This window comes from Pseudophryne corroboree, chromosome 5 (genome assembly GCF_028390025.1).
Source record: "Pseudophryne corroboree isolate aPseCor3 chromosome 5, aPseCor3.hap2, whole genome shotgun sequence".
NCBI lineage: Eukaryota > Metazoa > Chordata > Amphibia > Anura > Myobatrachidae > Pseudophryne > Pseudophryne corroboree.
Genome location: NC_086448.1, coordinates 824,923,890 through 824,947,138, shown reverse-complemented (window position 1 = coordinate 824,947,138; position 23,249 = coordinate 824,923,890). Strand labels below are relative to the sequence as shown.

The following is a 23,249-nucleotide window of genomic DNA, read 5'->3' as shown; positions in this document are numbered from 1 at the left end:
ACAGATCTGTAATGTCCTTTCTACCTGATGCCGTGCTCCCGTGCGGAACAGAGGGTGAGGGGAGGGAGCTAGATGACACTCTAGTCTCCATGGTCTCCTCCCCTTCCTCTGCAGTTGGAGAAGGAGGCTGATTGACAGCACAGGACAGCGCTGCTGATTGGTCAGAGCGCGTCCTGATGGACCCAGCGTTTTTTTATTTTCGGGTCCCCACCATCAATTATCGGGTAAAATACGCGCTATAGCGCGTTTTTGCGAACACTGAGTGTGGAATAATACCCCTTTCCCTGTTGTAGGAGGGGTACCTTGATTATCACCTGCTGGGAATACAGCTTGTGAATGGCTTCCAAAACTGCCTCCCTGTCGGAGGGAGACTTTGGTAGAGCAGACTTCAGGAACCGGCGAGGGGGAAATGCCTCGAATTCCAGTTTGTACCCCTGCGATACTACCTGTAGAATCCAGGGGTCCACTTGCGAGTGAGCCCACTGCGCGTTGAAATTCTTGAGACGGGCCCCCACCGTGTCTGCGTCTGCTTGTAAAGCCCCAGCGTCATGCTGAAGACTTGGCAGAAGCAGGGGAGGGCTTCTGCTCCTGGGAAGCAGCTGCATGGTGCAGTCTTTTTCCCCTTCCTCTGCCCCGGGGCAGAAATGAGTGGCCTTTTGCTCGCTTGTATTTATGGGAACGAAAGGACTGAGTTTGAAAAGACGGTGTCTTTTTCTGCTGAGAGCTGACCTGGGGTAAAAAGGTGGACTTTCCAGCCGTTGCCGTGGCCACCAGGTCCGATAGACCAGCCCCAAATAACTCCTCCCCTTTATACGGCAATACTTCCATATGTCGTTTGGAATCCGCATCCCCTGACCACTGTCGCGTCCATAATGCTCTTCTGGCAGAAATGGACATAGCACTTACTCTTGATGCCAGGGTGCAAATATCCCTCTGCGCATCACGCATATATAGTAATGCATCCTTCAAATGCTCTATAGTTAACAATATATTGTCCCTGTCCAGGGTATCAATATTTTCAGTCAGGGAATCCGACCACGCTACTCCAGCACTGCACATCCAGGCTGAAGCGATTGCTGGTCGCAGTATAACACCAGTATGTGTGTATATACTTTTTAGTATATTTTCCAGCCTTCTATCAGCTGGTTCTTTGAGGGTGGCCGTATCAGGAGACGGTAACGCTACTTGTTTAGATAAACGTGTGAGCGCCTTATCTACCCTAGGGGGTGTTTCCCAACGCGCCCTAACCTCTGGCGGGAAAGGATATAGTGGCAATAATTTCTTAGAAATTAGCAGTTTTTTGTCGGGGGAAACCCACGCTTTATCACACACCTCGTTTAATTCTTCTGACTCAGGAAAAACTATTGGTAGTTTTTTCACCCCCCACATAATACCCATCTTTGTGGTACTTGTAGTGTCAGAAATGTTCAATGCCTCCTTCATTGCCGTGATCATGTAACGTGTGGCCCTACTGGACATTACGTTTGTCTCCTCACCGTCGACACTAGACTCAGTATCTGTGTCTGGGTCTGTGTCGACCCACTGAGGTAACGGGCGTTTTAGGGCCCCTGACGGTGTCTGAGACGCCTGGACAGGCACTAATTGATTTGCCGGCTGTCTCATGTCGTCAACAGTTTTTTGTAAGTTGCTGACATTGTCACGTAATTCTTTAAATACGATCATCCAGTCAGGTGTCGACTCCCTAGGGGGTGACATCACTAACACAGGCAATTGCTCCGCCTCCACATCATTTTCCTCCTCATACATGTCGACACACACGTACCGACACACAGCACACACACAGGGAATGCTCTGATAGAGGACAGGACCCCACTAGCCCTTTGGAGAGACAGAGGGAGAGTTTGCCAGCACACACCAAGCGCTATATATATATATACAGGGATAACCTTTATAAGTGTTATTCCCTTTATAGCTGCTTTTTAATATTATTTGCTGTCAATAGTGCCCCCCCTTCTCTTTTTTACCCTGATTCTGTAGCAGGTCTGCAGGGGAGATTCAGGGAGCCGTCCTTCCAGCGGAGCTGTGAGGGAAAATGGCGCTTGTGTGCTGAGGAGATAGGCTCCGCCCCTTCACGACGTCCTTATCTCCCGCTTTTTTCTGTAAAAATGGCAGGGGTTAAATACATCCATATAGCCCAGGAGCTATATGTGATGTATTTCTTTTTGCCAACCTAAGGTATATCTGTTATATTGCGTCTCAGGGCGCTCCCCCCCCAGCGCCCTGCACCCTCAGTGACCGGAGTGTGAAGTGTGCTGAGAGCAATGGCGCACAGCTGCGGTGCTGTGCGCTACCTTAGTTGAAGACAGGACCGTCTTCTGCCGCCGATTTCACCGGACCTCTTCGCTCTTCTGGCTCTGTAAGGGGGCCGGCGGCGCGGCTCCGGTGACCCATCCAGGCTGAACCTGTGATCGTCCCTCTGGAGCTAATGTCCAGTAGCCTAAGAAGCCCAATCCACTCTGCACGCAGGTGAGTTTGCTTCTTCTCCCCTTAGTCCATACTTGCCTACCTGACCCTCTCCATGAGGGAGAAAATGCTCTGTTCCTGGACTTTCCTGGTAATGTATGATTGCCATCACCTGTGGTGAGCTAGTTAATGGATAAGAAAGGTGTTTCACCACAGGTGATGGCAATCATACATTACCAGGAAAGTCCAGGAACAGAGCATTTTCTCCCTCATGGAGAGGGTCAGGTAGGCAAGTATGCCTTAGTCCCTCGATGCAGTGAGCCTGTTGCCAGCAGGACTCACTGAAAATAAAAAAACTAAAATAAACTTTTATTCTAAGCAGCTCAGGAGAGCCACCTAGCCTGCACCCTTCTCGTTCGGGCACAAAAATCTAACTGAGGCTTGGAGGAGGGTCATAGGGGGAGGAGCCAGTGCACACCACCTGATCCTAAAGCTTTTATTCTTGTGCCCTGTCTCCTGCGGAGCCGCTATTCCCCATGGTCCTTACGGAGTCCCAGCATCCACTAGGACGTCAGAGAAAAGAGCAACTATACCCTGAGCTACTGGTTCAGAGTCCCCATATACCTGATTGTCCTCAGTATCCTGGATATCCACATCCTGTATATCCTGTACATCTAACCCCGCCTCATCTAATTGAGGCATATCATCGTCAAAGTCCTGCAACACAGAGGCTAGCAATCTCTTTTTTGAAGCCTGTTGAGGGGGGCTAAAGGACGGGGCTTGGGAAGGGATTACAGCCCTGGAAAGCCCTTCCACTGACTTTGCCAATGAGACTGCCCATGCAGGTTCTGGCGCTGGTACAGGGACAAGCTGTCGGAACCGGGCCGTCTCCCTATCTTCCCGAGAGGCTTTAAGTTCCCCAGTCAGCAGGGACATCACCTCTGTGAGTTGTGTCGTCCATGTCGGGGCGCTCTGGGGTTCTGAGGAGGGCTGTGCCGATGGCTGTGACTCCTCACCTAAAACCCGACCCTGCTTTTGTGTTGCCTTGGAGCCTTTGCTGGCCATGGCAGTACCTAAATTTGAGACCCTTCCCCCACAGGTAAAACAGCAATAGGCAGAATGGGAGGGAGGGGGGGGGAAGCAGGGAAAAAACGCAGCCACAGCAGCCCGATCTGTCCTGCATGATACTTTGTGCAGTGACAGGCTAAAGCAAGTCAAATAGTGTGCCTGCAGTGCCCCCGAGTGCCCCCCTTCCCCACTGTAACTGCTCACTGCGCCTCTCTTGCTCGGCGTGGCCTCCGTCCCGCGCTGCTGTTGAAGTGAAATGGTCCCCAGCGCGCGCTACTTCCGGGCGCGCAGAGCGGGACTAAGCCCCGTCCCCCTCTTCGACGGCGCCAAATTCAAAGCTGCTATGTGCCCTTATGCCGGATCCCCGTAGCGGCTCTGTGAGCCGCGCTGGCGGGGATCCAAGCAGGGAGGGGGGCGGCGGGCGGGAGCGCTGCACTGCGCTTCTTCCTTCTTTTTTCTTTAAATAAATAAATAACAAATAATAAAATAAAAATCCGTTGGGGGGTACTGGAGGGGAGCGTTCTGTCACTGTCCCCCTGTCAGTCAGTCACCATTAAGTTAATAAAATTAATTATATTCAAACCCCCCTGCCACCCCAACACTCTGGGGGGAAGAGGGGGGAATGCACACACTCACCTTTCAGTGGTGGAGGGTGGCCCCGACACACGCCGCGGTGTCCGGCCGCTGATACTCACCGCTGCCGGAATCTTCTGCTGGATGGAGTGGCCCCGACACGCGCCGCACGCAGCGGTGTCCGGCCAGCTCAGGAGAGCTCAGTGTCTACCTCAGCCGGGGCCCATCCCGAGCCGCACGCAGCTGCGATGGGACCTCGCCGGCAGCTCCCACGGTGCAGACTGGCAGTGGCAGAGCTGCCAGTCTGTGCGTGTGTGAAAGAAAAATAAAATAATAAAGAAAAAATAAAAAAATTCTTCAGCTAAACCCAAGTGAACCAGCTCCCTTGGGCACTAAACTTAAGCACCCTACACACTAAAAGATTATCTGTCCAATCTGGCTGATTGGAAAGAAAATCTGGCAATGTCTGGGATCAAATGGCAATTGACTATTTGCTCTCAAACACTGGAAAACAGACAAAAATGGACTTTAAGACAAATTGGTTAAGTTTGTTTCATTAAACCAATTTATCTGAACTGTTTTTGTCCATTTTCTTGATTTTGGTAGCAAATTGTTGATTGTCATTTGCTCCCAGCCATTGCCAGATTTTCTTTCCAATCAGCCAGATTGGACAGATAATCTTTAAGTGTGTAGGGCCCTTAAGACTGGCTTGAAGGGGAGATAGTAGGGGAGGAGCTAGCCACAGGGTTAGAGTTTTTAAAGTGCCAGCTCCCAATTACTGCCTACTATTCCCCATTGTAACTACGCTCCAGTGGACCCTAGTGGATGAAGGAGAAACATCCTTCATTGCTATAATCATGTAACGGATGGCTTTAGCCATTTTAGGCTGCAACTCTGCATCATCGCCATCGACACTGGAGTCAGGGTCCGTGTCGATATCTGTGTCAACTATTTGGGACAGTGGACGCTTCTGAGACCCTGACGGCCTCTGCGTTGTAGGGTCAGGCATGGGATGAGACCCTGACTGTCCCAAGGCTTCAGCTTTATCCAACCTTTTATGCAAGGAATTAACATTATCATTTAAAACCTTCCAAATATCCATCCAATCGGGTGTCGGCGGCGATACCACATTCATCTGCACCTGCTCTGCTTCCACATAGCCTTCCACGTCAAACATGTCGACACAAGTGTACCGACACACCACACACACAGGGGATGCTCTATTTGAGGACAGAACCCCCACAAGGCCTTTTGGAGAGACAGAGAGAGAGTATGCCAGCACACACCCCAGCGCTATATGACCCAGGAATTACACAGTAACTTAGTGTTTACCCAGTAGCTGCTGTATTCACTGATTTTGCGCTAAATTTCTGTGCCCCCCCTCTCTTTTTACCCTCTTTCTACCGTGATTCAGCAGGGGAGAGCCTGGGGAGCTTCCTCTCAGCGGAGCTGTGGAGAGAAAATGGAGCTGCTGAGTGCATAGGAAGAAGCCTGGCCCCCTCAGCGGCGGGCTTCTGTCCCGCGATTTGTGTAAAATAATGGCGGGGGCTCATGCATATATACAGTGCCCAACTGTATATATGCTCTTTTATGCCAAGAGGTACTTAATTGCTGCCCAGGGTGCCGCCCACTGCGCCCTGCACCCTACAGTGACCGGAGTGTGCGAGTTTAATGTGGGAGCAATGGCGCACAGCTGCAGCCGCTACCTCATATGAAGACTGGAGTCTTCTGCCGACGATTTCGAAGTCTTCTTGCTTCTGACACCGGCTTCTGTCTTCCGGCTCTGCGAGGGGGACGGCGGCGCGGCTCCGGGATCGGATGACCAAGGGTGCGTTCCTGTGTTCGATCCCTCAGGAGCTAATGGTGTCCAGTAGCCTAAGAAGCATGACCTATCCACAGTGAGTAGGGCTGCTTCTCTCCCCTCAGTCCCACGTAGCAGAGAGTCTGTTGCCAGCAGATCTCTCTGAAAATAGGATTTTGGTACTTACCAGGTAAATCCTTTTCTTTGAATCCATAGGGGGCACTGGAGTACTCTTGGGATATGGACGGGCGTAGCCGAACAAAGGCACTGAATATTCAAATTTAGGACTCTCCCCCCCCTCCATATCCCCGAGTACCTCAGTGTACTCTCTCAGTGTTTTTTACTGAGCGAACAGGAACTATATAGAGAGGTTGACAATGGAGAATACCTATAACATAACGGACAACAACAATGTTGACCCATAACCTTACTGTCAACTAAACAGTTGACACCATAACCGATAGAACTTTATAATTTGAACCAATCGGTGAAAATGTGTTACCATAAGCTCCTCTGAGCTTAATAACAATCAAGTTAAACGTGTTCACTAAGCTCCCTTGAGCTTAAAACAACCCAGGTAAAACTGCTCTGGGTGGGCGTCCAGTGCCCCCTATGGATTCAAAGAAAAGGATTTACCTGGTAAGTACCAAAATCCTATTTTCTTTATCATCCACTAGGGGTCACTGGAGTACTCTTGGGACGTACCAAAGCTTCCCTCGTGGGCGGGAGAGCTGTTTGATACTTGTAACAGTAGGCAGGCCAAAGCCAGATGCTGATGGCGCCACCATTCATAACGTGTAAACGTGCACAAACGTGGTGCACTAAAGGCTATGTAGCCGTGTCGTAGACGCTCCACGACCCGCTGGGTCTGACATTCCCACAGAACCTGTGGGATGAGCTATTACTGACGTAGGCGATTGTAACTTAGCCTTAAAGTAAGCCTGACTTTTATTATTATCCAACTGGATAATGTCTGCTGAGAAACTGGCTAACCCCAGTTGGCAGTATCATAGAGAACAAACAACGTATTCATATCACCTACTGTAGACGTTCGGGACCTATATAAAACGCGTAATGCGTGTACCACATTCAGAATTCTAGAATGTGCTGTCCACACAGAAACCACTATTATTGATGTGAAGAATACGAAAGCGGAATTCGTCCGAAAATCTGCTTTGTCATGAGAAAACTCAAATACGGTGTCTTGGAATACAAGGCACCCAAATATGAAACAAACCCTTGCCAAAGCCAAGGCTAGAAGCCAAGGCTATAAGAAAAATGTTTTCCAAAGTGAGAAACTCGGGCGCTCATTCCGAGTTGATCGGTCGCAAGGCGAGTTTAGCAGAGTTACACACGCTAAGCCGCCGCCTACTGGGAGTGAATCTTAGCTTCTTAAAATTGCGACCGATGTATTCGCAATATTGCGATTACTAACTACTTAGCAGTTTCAGAGTAGCTTGTCGTTCAGTGCTTGTCGTTCCTGGTTGACGTCACAAACACACCCAGCGTTCGCCCAGGCACTCCCACCGTTTCTCCGGCCACTCCTGCGGTTTTTCCGGAAACGGTAGCGTTTTCAGCCACACGCCCCTGAAACGCCGTGTTTCCGCCCAGTAACACCCATTTCCATGTCAATCACATTACGATCGCCGGAGCGAAGAAAAAGCCGTGAGTAAAAATACTTTCTTCATAGTAAAGTTACTTGGCGCAGTCGCAGTGCGAACTTTGCGCATGCGTACTAAGCGGATTTTCACTGCGATGCGATGAAAAAGAACGAGCGAACAACTCGGAATGAGGGCCTTAATTCCCATTTGTTGAAAGGGTCCAAAATATGAAAACTGTAAGAAATCTGAACCCAACCTCAAGTCGCCTGGCGCTGTAGGTGGGATAAATAGAGTCTGAACTTTGATGACACCTTGTAGAAAGATGTGTCCAGACGCAAATAGAGGCAAACATCTTTGAAAATAAGTTTACCACACAGATACCTGCACTCTTAGTGCAGATTAACGCAGTTTTCCATCCCACCCCGTTTAACAGAATACGGGTAACTTGAAGGATGATGTTGGAAACTTCCGAGGTTTACAACCTATGTAAGCACACGAAATTTTGTAATAATGAGCTGCCTTAAGCGGCTTACTAGTTAACATGGTTGGTATAACCGATACTGTAATGCTCTATTTCTTAAGAGGGCGGCCGTCAACCGCAGCTGCGGTACATAGATAATAGGTACATAGGTAACCATGGGTAAAAGAACGTTCCCTGATATAACAGGTTGAACGTATTATGAGCGGGCCAAGATCGTGTGCAAGTATTCCTTGGAAATTCGAGAAGCAAACTTCTCCGAAACCCCTGAGATACCACCAGTATGACTGTGACGAACTGTCTTATGATCCGTTTTGGCAACGGAGAAATTAGCGGAAAATAGTGGAGCCAGATACACGATGCTGAATGACCACCTGAATGTGAGAGACTCCATCGCCACTGCCCTTGTGATCTGTTGTTTTGTACACATACTGAGCTTTTGTAATTGTGGCGAGATGCCATCATGTATACCTGAGGGTAACCCCCTTCTGTGGACTCACATATGAACACTTCTGGATTTAATGTCCAGTTTTCAGGATCCAAATCCTGACGGGTGAGATCATCTGTCTAAGAGATGTCCACTTATGGAATGATCTCTTGACATTTTCACATAATGGTGTTCTGAGTCATTTGAGGATTTGAGTTACCTGCCGCCTTGCCATGCGGCTTCTTGGTTCTCCTTGGTTGTTGTGTATGCAACTGCCGTTGCCTTGTCTGACTGTCCCTGGTTAGACTGAAAGCGAAGCATGTATTGCATTGTAAAATGCACGTAGTTCCAGGACATTTATTGACAGCAATCTGTCGTGATTTTAGAACCTTTGTCGCTGAACTTATTTAACTACAACTCCTGAACCTCTGCGACTGTAGTCCAGAGTATATACCCCCTCGCCCCTCTGTGGGACACGCGAGTGAAGGGCGGCGACTAAATCGCTTGGAAACACATCATTATTTTTAATAGTTGAATACACCAATGTACCGCTAGTGTGCGTGTTTTGCAGTAATTACTAGCTGTACATTTGTTCTTGCTGGTGTAGTAGGTAAAAGTCTTTGATTTACCGTATATATAATCTTACCTAGGAATTGACATCGTTTAGACGGAATTAGATGCGATTATTTTTGAACTTGATCTGCTACCGCCGTATACTTAGTAACGCAAGTTAGAGGAACTTTGTTGAGACAGAGTTCTTATGAGTAGATCATCTAAGATAGAGAAACTCTGTTGAGACAGAGTTCTTATGTGAGATGAGCTATCATCACCAACATCACCTTGGTAAATAACCGAGGCGATAAGAAACGGTAGACCTGAAATGGTTAATGGTTGTGGCGATTTCAAACGCTAGAACCTGTGATGAACAAACCGGAATGGGTAAATACGCATTGTGAAGATTAAATGCAATTATGCAATTTTGTGGCTCCAATAAGCAAATACTAACCGCAGAAAATCCATTTTCCAACTGTAGTAAGAGACTTGCTGATTGATATTGCAACGGAGCTGTTTGGTTTTGCTCAAACAGAGGGGAATAAGTAACTCTGACTCTGTTGGAGTACTACTGCCTGGTTTATAAATCAGCAAAGAGTAAATGGCAACCTGCCAACCCGTTCGACAGAGGCAGTCTTGTCCTTTAAGCTGTAAATAGCTGAGACATGCATGAGTTGAAGTCATGAAACCTCGCAAATGTAACATGTAAAGACGCGCTTCCACAATTGTAAAAGAGGTCATCAAACCACTGGCTTGCTGACTGTAACGTCCTGTCGTTACAAGGCGTGACTGTTTCTTATAGAGGGATAAAACGCCGTTACAAGTATACTGTATGCGGTAATGGCTGAATAGCATAAAGGGATAAAACGCCGTTACAAGTATATCAAATTTAGGAGCAAACAAGCTCTGGCCTTGTCGCGCTGAACTAGCGACAATGAAAGTAACCGGCGTTAGCAGAAGCTTTACAGATATACTCTGCAGCTTCTTTTAACAGTGATCGTCATTTCTAGTGACCCAAATGTATCCTGGGTTTTTATAATGTTTGACAGAAAATCATCTACCAATGGCGGATCGCGTCCTTTTGGAAACGATTATGTATGGTTGTTAAAAAAACCCCCGCACTATCTGAGTGCTGGACTAATGTACCCTTCTCACTCGTAGTTATCGGTGTGAAATTTGACATAGAATCGTGCATTAAATTATAAGACCAGTGAAATAAACACTCTGGTACCCAAAGGGAAATTGACCCTTTGGAAAGACTGTCTTTTGTTAGAGCTGGCAGAGTCATTCCGAGACTCCGAATTGCCAATGTTAACATAGGATTTGTTAAAATTATTTTTAGTCTGCACTATAGCCTTACTCGCTATGTAGACAGACACCATAATAGACAATAGACAGACACTTGCACGACTTAATGAAGTTATTATGTGTCATATATATATATGTTATTGCTGAACAGCATATTCATATGAAACTCAAGCTTGTTTCTCTCTATGAAAATCTTTAGCAAAAAACGAAAGATTTATTCGATATGAAGAGAAACCAAAGTATTCTTTATGTGAAAAGCAGTTCACATGGGCATATGAAACCCGAACCAAATTCCTACTAACTTCCCTGCGCCTCTGGTGGCTTAGAGATGTAGGGCAGGAATGTTCTAGAATTAAGTAGAAATACAGATTACATGTGTGAAAACTGAACCAAAAAATTCCCACTAACACCCCTGCGCCTCCTTGTGGAGTATAGGTGTATGGGCGGAATGTTCTGGAATTATAAACTGGAAGAACAGCAATGATTAAAATGACCGTCATGCCATGCTTCCACTGAAAATCACAGGACAGGTTACCTGCTGCAGTGTTAATATAGGCTTAATAGCCTATTATACATTAAATATAGGCTTAATAGCCTATTCTACAGTTACAGGTCTATTATACAGTAAAATCCATGCAGTTTACAATACATTATCTTGCAGCCTTATGCTTTAGTTAGCCTTCCAGTTAAAACAGGATTTTGGTACTTACCGATAAATCCCTTTCTCCGATTCCACAGGGGCCACTGGAGCGTAGTTACAATGGGGATATAGTAGGCAGTAATTGGGAGCTGGCACTTTAAAATTCTCAACCTGTGGCTAGCTCCTCCCCTACTATCTCCCCTCCAAGCCAGTCTACGTAAAACTGTGCCCGATGAGAGATGGAATAAACAAACCTTAAGGTAGAGGAGGTTAATGACGCCCTGTAAACCAGGATAACCCAAACTAAACCTGGAACAGAACCTGACAAAAAACCAGGCTAGCCTGAACTCAACAAGCAGTCATATGGTGATCTGCAAACCGTTAAGCAAAAAACAAGGAGGAACAGCGCTGGGCGGGCGTCCAGTGGCCCCTGTGGAATCGGAGAAAGGGATTTATCGGTAAGTACCAAAATCCTGTTTTCTCCTTCATCCACTAGGGGCCACTGGAGCGTAGTTACAATGGGGACGTCCCAGAGCTCCCAAAAACGGGCGGGAGAGCGCTGCGAGTCCTGTAAAAACTGCTCGGCCAAATTGTGATGCAGAGGCCGCAAAAGTGTCAAACTTGTAGAATTTGACAATAGGAATGTCAGTCCGACCAAGTAGCCGCCCGACAAACTATTTATGGAGACCCCACGGGCAGCCGCCCACAAAGGTCTTACCACGCGCGTTAAGTGCGCTGAAATGGAATACGGAGGCTCCCTAGCAACCTCCAAGAAGACTGTCTGATGGTTAGATGTATCCAACGGCCCAGCGTATGTTGGGACCCCGGCTATTTAGCACGGGAGCATTGTACAGCACCAAGAAGAAAACACTTTGTCGAATAGCCGAAGACCTCTGTAGGGAGAGTCGGCGAGCCATGACAACATTCAAAGAGGACCAAAAAACACTAGTGTCAGATTTGTCGGAAAAATGGACATCCCCTCAGGAAGAAACGACCGCTGAGACCGAAACTCAGCCGGGGGAGATGCCATAGAGCACTCCCTGAAAAAGAGGCCGAACCTACGGCCGCTAGGCTAATCTCTTTTGGAAGAAAACCGAAAAAAACAGAGACCTAAAATTCAGGTCAGTGTGGTATGAAGCGCAGCGGAGCAAAACCTCCCAGAGAAACCAAAGATGACGGCTGAATGGTAACTGAAAGAAGGGGAAAACCCCTTTTATGCTTATTATGTCCGATACAGTTTTCCAAAAGTGGCAAAAGCGAGAAGAGGTAACAGACTTCTGAAATCGGGGCCCGGTAGGCCTAACCAACCTAGGGAACTACTCCCTTCTGAGGTCTCGTGAACAGTCACACGGTTACACGGAACCAGTGTAAGATTGAACAAGGAAAAGTTGTTGAAGTGGACAGTCCAGTCGAGGTAGTAGCATAGGCTCCTCTACTGACAACAGGTGTATCTGTATCTTCAAGACATCTGTGGCCCAACCAGAGCCACCGAGAGGACTAGCACGCATAATCCCCTCCTGTGTTACCGAACCGGAGGTAGAAATTAAAAAGGGAGGCCGGATAGAATAACCAGAAAACTCCCCGGAGCCCTGAGGGCCTCCTCGGCTACTGCCCGAGCTCACGCCCGAGAGTAGTAAAGGGTTAAAAAGTCAGTCAGAACGCCCTGAGGTCGATCCGAAATCTCCGCCCACAGCGGACCAGCTGACAAAACTCCGGGGAATGTTTTCTCCCCCGGGAGTCTGACCTGGTGGCTTGACCCGGAAAGAAGATTGTTGTCCCCCGCTCAGAGAGGGATGTTGTCCCCCGTTCAGAGAGGAATGTTGTCCCCCGCTCAGAGAGGAATGGAGGCGACCACTCCTTGCGTCGCAACTTGACTGAAGGAATAGAGTACCTGGTGCCGAGGAAGGAAAAATCCTCTGACGGACCAAGTTGAGAAACGTCTATGAGGAGCATAAATTGGATCTGTGTTGAACCATAAGCTCCTGGATCCTCCGGATATTCAGAAGCCACCTAATGTACAGAGTGGGAAAGCAGCAGTAGATTGTCCATTTAGGGAACCAACGTCACCTTCTGCCCTTGAAAGAGTTATTCTGTGATCTTCCTGAACTCTGTGGGAGCGGAAGAGATACCGAGAGGAAAGGACTGACAGTGAAAATGAGAATCCTGTAATGTGAATCTGAGAAAAGCCCGTCCAACTGAAATCAGTAAACAGGCATCTCTGAAGACAAGGGACACGTAAAAACTCCCTTTCTTGTTCAAAAAAAAAAAGCAATCACAGACTGAAAGGATTGTAAGGCCAGAATAGGTCTGGCCGAGCCAACTGGCTTCGGAACGTGAGAAGAAAACAAAGGCCTGAGAACTGTCCCGATTCAAATGATATGTGAAAAACAGGGATCAACACTCTTTGCGGTTAGAAGCATATGGAGCGCCGCCTGCAGTATGACTCTTGTCATCGTAAATCGGCCGCCCCCTGCCGAGGGACTCCTGAGATGGTTGTTCCGAAATCTAGTTTGCCCCAGCCTTCTCAGTTCTTCCCATAGGACCACCGACCTGCGCCTACCCTGGGACCCTCCAGGTGGTAGGAAAGTCTGACCTGTAGTGGGTTTATAAGGATGATGCTGAACCTCTGCTTCAGCTCTTTTTTTTTTTTTTTTTTTTTTTTTTTTTTTTGAGATCCCCTGGCGACTGAAATATCGCCCGTGTGGAGTCGAAAGTTTCCGAAGGGTCACGGAAAAATCTAAAGGAAAGACCGGTAACGGTCTGTCTTGGAGCTGGGGCAGTATTAGGAGAAAGCAAAGTGGACTTACCTCCAATGGTTCAAGAAATCCTGCAGAAAGTTCCTTCCCCTGAACCATCTGCCCCGTAGGATTACATGTTCACCTGTCACAGTCGCAGCCCCAGAGGTCGACGGTTTAAGACAGCCCAAGCGAAAATGCAGGGTCCGAGTCTGCAGACGTGGTGACCTTCAAAGATCATAGAGCAGAATCGTGATTCGGACCTGTACCAAAGTATCAATTGATCCTGATGTGAAACATCCTGTAACCTAGAGGACAATTGTTCCACAACCTACCTGTTCCGGACAAGGTAGAAACATGCTGCCGTATATGTCTTCGATGGGTCCCTGAACAAGGTTGCTCAGGAAAACGGCAGCTTGTTGGACCGGCGGTACATCGAGGGGTATATCCTAGAAAGGTTCTGATACCATCTCCTGACGACTGTGGGAAGAGGGTAGGGAAAACAAACATTGTTTGATACCTGATTTTGTGTGTTCGGGTGTCTGACGGCCGCCTACCGGAGCCTGCCCAGCTCATCCGAGACTGGGCCAGTCGCTGTCATTTCGTCATTGGCGTCGAACCCTGATGGACTTGACGTGTCCGCCTCCTTTACCTGCAGTACCAGACGAACTGCTGTATAATGCACCTGGATATTCTGAGACACTGGTTCAGACTCCACAGAAAACAGACATCATTAGTATTGTAACCTGGAAGGTTAGCAAGGTTCCTTTAGAAACCTGGAGAGGTGAAATGACGTACAAGATCTCTGGTTAATAGTGACATTACCTGTATAATCTGAGCTGTTCAACAGGAGTGTCCTGCAGGCGCGTGGAGGGCTCTGCAGATGGCTCCACCGCATACTTCACACCTAAGAGGGAATTCTTTAACTATCCCAGGTGAGAGGAGAAAAGGTGGGTTAAAGAAACACAGCCATATGTAAAGTCTGCACTATAATATATAGTGACCGACATCAAATAAACTTTCTGGAGCAGCGGAGACCTGAACCAGTAGCGCTGCGCTGTGGGACAGGAGTCTTAGCCCTAGGCTATAGGGGCTCCCCTTAAAGTTTCTTTATTTTCAAACCCTGGTCCCCCTGTACAGATACCCGCTACTAGCGTACTGAGCCGCAGCGCTATTTGTCTGATGCCTTACACGCATTCCCCAAATTACAAATAGCATTAGTAACTAGCCAAGGAATAATAAAGGGAAGACCACACTGTATGTAGTGTACCGCTAAATTTAGGTGCACCAGATGTTTCTCGGAGGTTCCGCTGGCTTTTCAAAATGGTGACCAGACTGTGAGAAAAGATGGGGGAAATTGTTATGTGGCAAGGAGGTATTTTGTTATTAGAAAACATTGCGGAAGTGGTTTGTTTTATCTTAAAGATGTATGTGGACACCTCTGTACAAACTACACAAAAGTAGGGCACTGGTAGGAACCAGACCCACGCCCTCCATGCCGCAAGGCAGCAACGCCAACCACCACACCATCCGCACTGCCCTATATACGGCATTGTATGCATATATCTATATACATACCTCCACACATCTATATATATATATATTCATACATACACATCTATATATATATATATATATACACACCCACAGTGAATCCAACCCTGTATGTGAACCCATGAGGGTAGATAAATACTGTAGTATATGTATGGTAAATAAATTGTGCACATTTTTGAATCATTATGAGATGAGCCCCAGCTCCTGTAATAGAGCAGGCTCCTGTATGAAATGCCTGTCAGAGGACTCTCCTGCAGGGAGGAATGTCAGCAACTCCCTGCACAGAAAATTTAAAAACCCCCCCTGAGACAGGATTTGTGTCTAGAGGCAGTGAACGCTGCGATCCGCCGCCGGGAGCCCGCTGAGCAAAGCGGGAATAGCCTTCACCCCCACATCCTACCTTTATCCTCCCTGAACAGCCCGGAGAGGGAAGGGAGCTTGCAGCGGCCGGGGAGCGGTGTGACAGTGCAGCGGCGTGTCCTGTAGCGGCCGGGGGACGGAGTGCGCTTAGCCCGCCGAACAGAGCGGGAGTTAGCTCCGCCCCCTCCGCTTCGGCGCCAAATTTAAACCTGCTCTACCATAAGCGGGAAGCGCCCTGTATCTCCCCGGCCGCTTGTAAGCTGTGGCCGGGGAGCGTTTCATGCACCGAGTCCCATGTGACCTTGTGTGCCAGAGTCTGGAGCCTAGCTGTGTGAGCAATAATGACTCACTTTTGCAAATAATAATGTGCTAAGTATGCTCCTTAGACTCTGGCATACAGCTTCTATTCTCACTGTGTATCCCCCGGCTGCCTTCTGCAGCCGGGTAGTGAAGAGCGCTGAGCCCGCTTACAGAGCGGGCTGAAGCTCCGCCCCCCATATAATGGCGCCAAGTTCAAATTATTAAGCGCCTTTGATGCACTCCAGCCTTCTATGACTGGAGTATAGGGGACCATACCTATGTTGAAAACTGAAACTGTTTAATTCTGGTCAGGATTATATGGAACGCTTCAAGAATTTGCATGTCATCCTTGCACAGGGCTCATGCTGCGCAGGGGTTTTGCTAAACTTCTCTATATCGTTCCAATTTAGTGCTGCCGAAGCAAGCACTTCAAACACATGATAAAACATACATCAGTGACAAGGGGGGATGTTTGTACTCACCACACTTTAGGCGTACTCCAACTCGACCCCGAGGCTCCGACACACGCCGCACGCAGCGGTGTCCGGTCCCTTTTGTACTCATCTTCTGATGGAGTGGCCCCGACACGAGCCGCACGCAGCGGTGTCCGGCCATTTTTGATACTCACCGCTGCCATGCTGCCGGAATCTTCTGCTGGATGGAGTGGCCGCGACACGCGCCGCACGCAGCGGTGTCCGCCGACTCAGGAGAGCTCAGTGTCTCCCTCAGCCGGGGCCCATCCCTAGCCGCACGCAGCTGCGATGGGACCCCGCCGGCAGCTCCCACGGTGCAGACTGGCAGTGGCAGAGCTGCCAGTCTGTAAGAAAGAAAAATAAAATAATAAAGAAAAAAGAAAAATTTCTTCAGCTAAACCCAAGTGAACCAGCTCACATCGGGCACATACTAAGACTGGCTTGGAGGGGAGATAGTAGGGGAGGAGCTAGCCACAGGTTGAGAATTTTAAAGTGCCAGCTCCCAATTACTGCCTACTATATCCCCATTGTAACTACGCTCCAGTGGCCCCTAGTGGATGAAGGAGAAAATTTCCATTAACTGTTTAAAAACTAAGCAGTCTCTTAACCCATGCAGCCTTCTGCTGCTATGGGCTTTACTCAACACTGCCTGCAGTGAATTGTATTATTTCCAATAACTTGTTTAAAACTGAGCAGTCTCTTATTTAAAACTGAGCAGTCTCTTAACCCATGCAGCCTTTGCTGCTGCTATGGGCTTTACTCACCGTCACCCCCCTGCAGCCGCGCTGCTTGTGATGTAGCTTTTGGCTTCTCCCCCCTGTGCAGCGGAAGCGAGTGCAGGGAGCCTAGGGAAACCCGGGGAGCGCTGCTATATTCCGCCGGGGAGCCCTCCGGAAGAACGGGCGGCGCCTCATACAGCAGTGGCCGGGTGCAGCGCTGGAAGAGCGGCCGGCGTCTTTAGTGACGTACGGCCGCTCGGAGCTTTAGACACGGGTACGCAGAGTGGCTGCTTGGGCGGCGCTTCTCGTACATTGGCTGGGAGAGCGGCCGGCGTCTGTGAGTGACGTGCGGCCGCTCGGATACGTTCTACAGTGGCAGAGTTCTCGTACAGTGGCTGGGAGAGCGGCCGGCGTCTGTGAGTGACGAGCGGCCGCTCTCTTCGTTCAGCGGGGTATCCTGCTAATGAGCGCGCTGTAAGCGGCGGGCAAAGCGGCGGTAAACAATAAAGGCTTTCCCCACACAGCAGGGCGGCAGCGTGAGCTGACCGCCCTGACCCCACCATACCTTGTAGTGTCGCACTCCTGTAAGCTCCGTCCAGATTGTGACGGGGCTTTCATCCTGGCTGTGACGGGGCTTCTTTCTGTAAGCTCTGTCCAGTTGCAGTATGAGACAGTGTCTGCCTGTGGCTGTGAGGGTGCTCTTTGTGAGGACCGACACGCCATGCGCTGCCTTGTAGCGCCTGTGGCTGTGAGGGTGCTCTTTGTGAGGACCGACACGCCATGCGCTGCCTTGTAGCGCCTGTGGCTGTGAGGGTGCTCTTTGTGAGGACCGACACGCCATACGCTGCCTTGCAGCGGCACCATCCCGGACCCATGTTTTTCAAGAACTGGGGAAGGGAAGTGTAAAATAAAAAGTAAAAAGAAAAATAAAATCTCAAATGTGGGCTCTTCCCACAAGCCGATGTTCGTGCTGTGAGCACCGAAAAAACACTGAGAGAGTACACTGAGGTACTCGGGGATATGGAGGGGGGGGGAGTCCTAAATTTGAATATTCAGTGCCTTTGTTCGGCTACGCCCGTCCATATCCCAAGAGTACTCCAGTGACCCCTAGTGGATGATAAAGAAAATAAAAAAACCTAACAAAATACTTTCTATTCAGGTAGCTCAGGAGACCTCACTAAGGTGCACCCAGCTCGTCCGGGCAGATTCAAACTGATGTCTGGAGTAGGGACATAGAGGGAGGAGCCAGTGCACACCAGTATTCCTAATTCTTTCTTAAAGTGCCCATGTCTCCTGCGGAGCCCGTCTATTCCCCATGGTCCTTACGGAGTCCCCAGCATCCACTAGGACGTTAGAGAAATCCTGTTCACACTGCCATCAAAAATCCGGGTTATTGCACGTGAACGCGCAGTAATCCGGGTTTATATGCAGTGTGAACAGGGTCTTGACAAATTCCCGGGTTGCCTGACCGGTATATCAACCCGGGAATAAAGAAGGGTTTTTCCCGGGTGAATACCGGGTCAGGCGCAGTGTGAACGAGTGTACCCGGGTCTGTGCATTCTGGGACCCGTCCACACTATGGGAGCAGGCAGCACTTGTAGATCATCTGATCTCCAAGCGCTGCCCCCGCACGTGACCCGGTGATGTCATCAACAAGGCAATATGCCGTGTCTGGGCCGCCAGTCTGAACGGGGCCTCAAGCTGGTTGCACCCGTAAAGGACTCATGCACGAGTACCAGGTGCAACCCGCCATTGTCAGTGTGCACATGGTATTAGGCACACACTGAGCCCCGCAGACAGATGAGATGAATTATCCAATCACTGCACAGAACAGAGCTGGAACTCACCATTGTAGCCCTGCAACGCTCGGGACACAACAGACCTCGCCACGGAGTCATAGACTCTTCCCTGACGCTCATTCTGGAGAATCCCCATCCACGTGAAATGACCAATTGCGTTGCTTCTTATTGGCAGCCCCAAGTTTCTCATCCTTCTTCAGGAGAATGTCAATGGTCTGAGGAGTAAGGAAACGACACATTGTAGCGAAGACAGATACCACACTTGAGGTGACGGTCAATGACAGACATTACTAGATGACAGACAATGACAGACATTACTAGATGAGGCCAATGACAGACATTACTAGATGACGGCCAATGACAGACTTTACAAGTTGACGGCCAATGACAGATATTACTATATGACGGCCAATGACAGACATTACTAGATGAGGCTCACCTTGTTGTCTTCCCCAAGTTTGATAATCTCTTGAGCAAAATGAGCGGTTGGCCTGAAGCGGACAAAGACCCGAATGTTGCTACTTTCACCGTCCATGTCAGCGCTCTGAAAACAAAGCACAACGGCGTGACATCACTACGCTGACACCATGGACCTGACATACAGTTGATGGTCTGCAGGTGGCTTCTTCCAGTGTCAAACTGGGTACACAGCACGACATTGCGGGCGACGGGACCCGGCATCGGCAAGTGCATACAAACATGCCGATGCCGGGAGCGCCGGCGGCACGGCCCTCCATGCAGATCTGAAGGAAGATGCCGTTGATGACGTGCAGGAGCGTAAATCGTCAGTAACATGGCAGGCACACCCTAGACAATGTGCCAGATGTTGGACCGATATGCCGTATCGTCCGACATATCGTCTAGTGTGTACCCAGCTTCAGACTGTGGCATGAAGGACCCACCGAGGGGGAGGGATGCAGTGGTACGGGCCCGCTCCTAAGGGGTGTGGCTAGTTACCATGAGGTGACACCAGCGCACACAGAGGCTTGGACAGCCATTAGAGGTCATCGGCGGGATGCAACGGCGTCTGAGGTCACCGGAGGCGCGGGATCTCAGGCGATCTCGGACGTTTCTTGAAAGGGGGAATCTCCCACACGGCCTGGTTTTGCCTCCGAGGATCTAAGACGCCATTACACCCCGCTGCATGTATGTGGCCCGCTAATAGAGTCACATTGTGTCATCTGAGTGCACAGGAAGGGATGGGGGGCTCAGGGACCCGGGATTTCCCCAGTGGTCCAGTCCAGGCCCGGCCTTTCCCTGGCAATGTGTGCTGGGCAGTGTGCCCTCCTGGAGCTCTGGCACCCTAGGCATTCGCCTATATATTGCCTATGCCCAGGAAGCTGAAGGGCCAGCAGCAGGGAGAGGTGATGGGAGCGGTCAGCGGGGACAGTTACCGGATCACACACGACTACGCAGGAGGCTGAACTGATCGAGGAGCCGGGAGACAGACAATGACCTGCTCGCTGCGACAACACGTGCTCCCAGGAGTCTGTGCGGCTACGCGCACCCTCATTACATATTCCACCAATCAGCGTATGGCTATTCATTGCTAATAGGCTGAGATAACAGCTCCGCAGCAGCAGAGGTAACCCCCCCCCCCCTTTCCTGGCTCTCTCATTGGTGGGGAGCAGCGAGAACCCCGCCCCATCAATAGGTCCGCTTGTTGTGAATGGCTGCAGCCGGCTCCTCCCCTTTCCCCGAAGACCCGTGGCAGCGCCGCGTGATAATCCCAACCACACCACAGACCCAGGATAAGCGCTAACCAACCGCCCTGTATATCCTATAGCCCCGGCGGCGCCAGCCCAAACAGGGGTGTGAGGGAGGGGTCAGAAGCCGGGGTGTCGGAGGGGTCAGAAGCCTGGCTCGTCGGTTGGTTCTAAATCCGTGGATGGTAGAGGAACTATCCCGATTCCCGCTGGCCTAGCTCCTCCCCCCCTTGTGTCGTGGCTCCTCCCCCTGACGTAAAAGATCCCTTAGGCCACTTGAATGAAATCTAGCTAGCATCTATGCCAAGAGCCTCTTATATACCCCGTCTCCTGGGGCCGTACCGTGCAGTGCTTCTCCCAGAGCTCCAGTCCCAGATACCCCTGTACACTCCACCTACCCTGCACCTACATACATATACACCCCTACCCTGCACCTACATACATATACACCCCTACCCTGCACCTACATACATATACACCCCTACCCTGCACCTACATACATATACACCCCTACCCTGCACCTACATACATACATATACACCCCTACCCTGCACCTACATACATATACACCCCTACCCTGCACCTACATACATATACACCCCTACCCTGCACCTACATACATATACACCCCTACCCTGCACCTACATACATACATATACACCCCTACCCTGCACCTACATACATACAATTACACCCCTACCCTGCACCTACATACATACATATACACCCCTACCCTGCACCTACATACATATACACCCCTACCCTGCACCTACATACATATACACCCCTACCCTGCACCTACATACATATACACCCCTACCCTGCACCTACATACATACATATACACCCCTACCCTGCACCTACATACATATACACCCCTACCCTGCACCTACATACATATACACCCCTACCCTGCACCTACATACATATACACCCCTACCCTGCACCTACATACATATACACCCCTACCCTGCACCTACATACATATACACCCCTACCCTGCACCTACATACATGTACACCCCTACCCTGCACCTACATACATATACACCCTACCCTGCACCTACATACATATACACCCCTACCATGCACCCCCCCATCATACACCTCACCTACCCTGCACCTACATACATATACACCCCTACCCTGCACCTACATACATATACACCCTACCCTGCACCTACATACATATACACCCCTACCCTGCACCTACATACATATACACCCCTACCCTGCACCTACATACATATACACCCCTACCCTGCACCTACATACATATACACCCCTACCCTGCACCTACATACATATACACCCCTACCCTGCACCTACATACATATACACCCCTACCCTGCACCTACATACATATACACCCCTACCCTGCACCTACATACATATACACCCCTACCCTGCACCTACATACATATACACCCCTACCCTGCACCTACATACATATACACCCCTACCCTGCACCTACATACATATACACCCCTACCCTGCACCTACATACATACATATACACCCCTACCCTGCACCTACATACATATACACCCCTACCCTGCACCTACATACATATACACCCCTACCCTGCACCTACATACATATACACCCCTACCCTGCACCCCCCCATCATACACCTCACCTACCCTGCACCTACATACATATACACCCCTACCCTGCACCTACATACATATACACCCCTACCCTGCACCTACATACATATACACCCCTACCCTGCACCTACATACATATACACCCCTACCCTGCACCTACATACATATACACCCCTACCCTGCACCTACATACATATACACCCCTACCCTGCACCTACATACATATACACCCCTACCCTGCACCTACATACATATACACCCCTACCCTGCACCTACATACATATACACCCCTACCCTGCACCCCCCCATCATACACCTCACCTACCCTGCACCTACATACATATACACCCCTACCCTGCACCTACATACATATACACCCCTACCCTGCACCTACATACATATACACCCCTACCCTGCACCTACATACATATACACCCCTACCCTGCACCTACATACATATACACCCCTACCCTGCACCTACATACATATACACCCCTACCCTGCACCTACATACATATACACCCCTACCCTGCACCTACATACATATACACCCTACCCTGCACCTACATACATATACACCCCTACCCTGCACCTACATACATATACACCCCTACCCTGCACCTACATACATATACACCCTACCCTGCACCTACATACATATACACCCCTACCCTGCACCTACATACATATACACCCCTACCCTGCACCTACATACATATACACCCTACCCTGCACCTACATACATATACACCCCTACCCTGCACCTACATACATATACACCCTACCCTGCACCTACATACATATACACCCCTACCCTGCACCTACATACATATACACCCCTACCCTGCACCTACATACATATACACCCCTACCCTGCACCTACATACATATACACCCCTACCCTGCACCCCCCCATCATACACCTCACCTACCCTGCACCTACATACATATACACCCCTACCCTGCACCTACATACATATACACCCCTACCCTGCACCTACATACATATACACCCCTACCCTGCACCTACATACATATACACCCCTACCCTGCACCTACATACATATACACCCCTACCCTGCACCTACATACATATACACCCCTACCCTGCACCTACATACA

General features: G+C 49.5%; 3 pseudogenes; all 3 read right to left on the bottom strand.

The window, feature by feature from the left end:
* Positions 1-20,383, bottom strand: part of LOC134928606 (kinesin-like protein KIF9) — a 372,888-nt pseudogene extending 352,505 nt beyond the window's left edge.
* LOC134931322 (U5 spliceosomal RNA) lies at positions 10,368-10,475 on the bottom strand (annotated as a pseudogene).
* Positions 16,134-16,249, bottom strand: LOC134931350 (U6 spliceosomal RNA; annotated as a pseudogene).
* Positions 20,384-23,249: the final 2,866 nt, after the last annotated feature.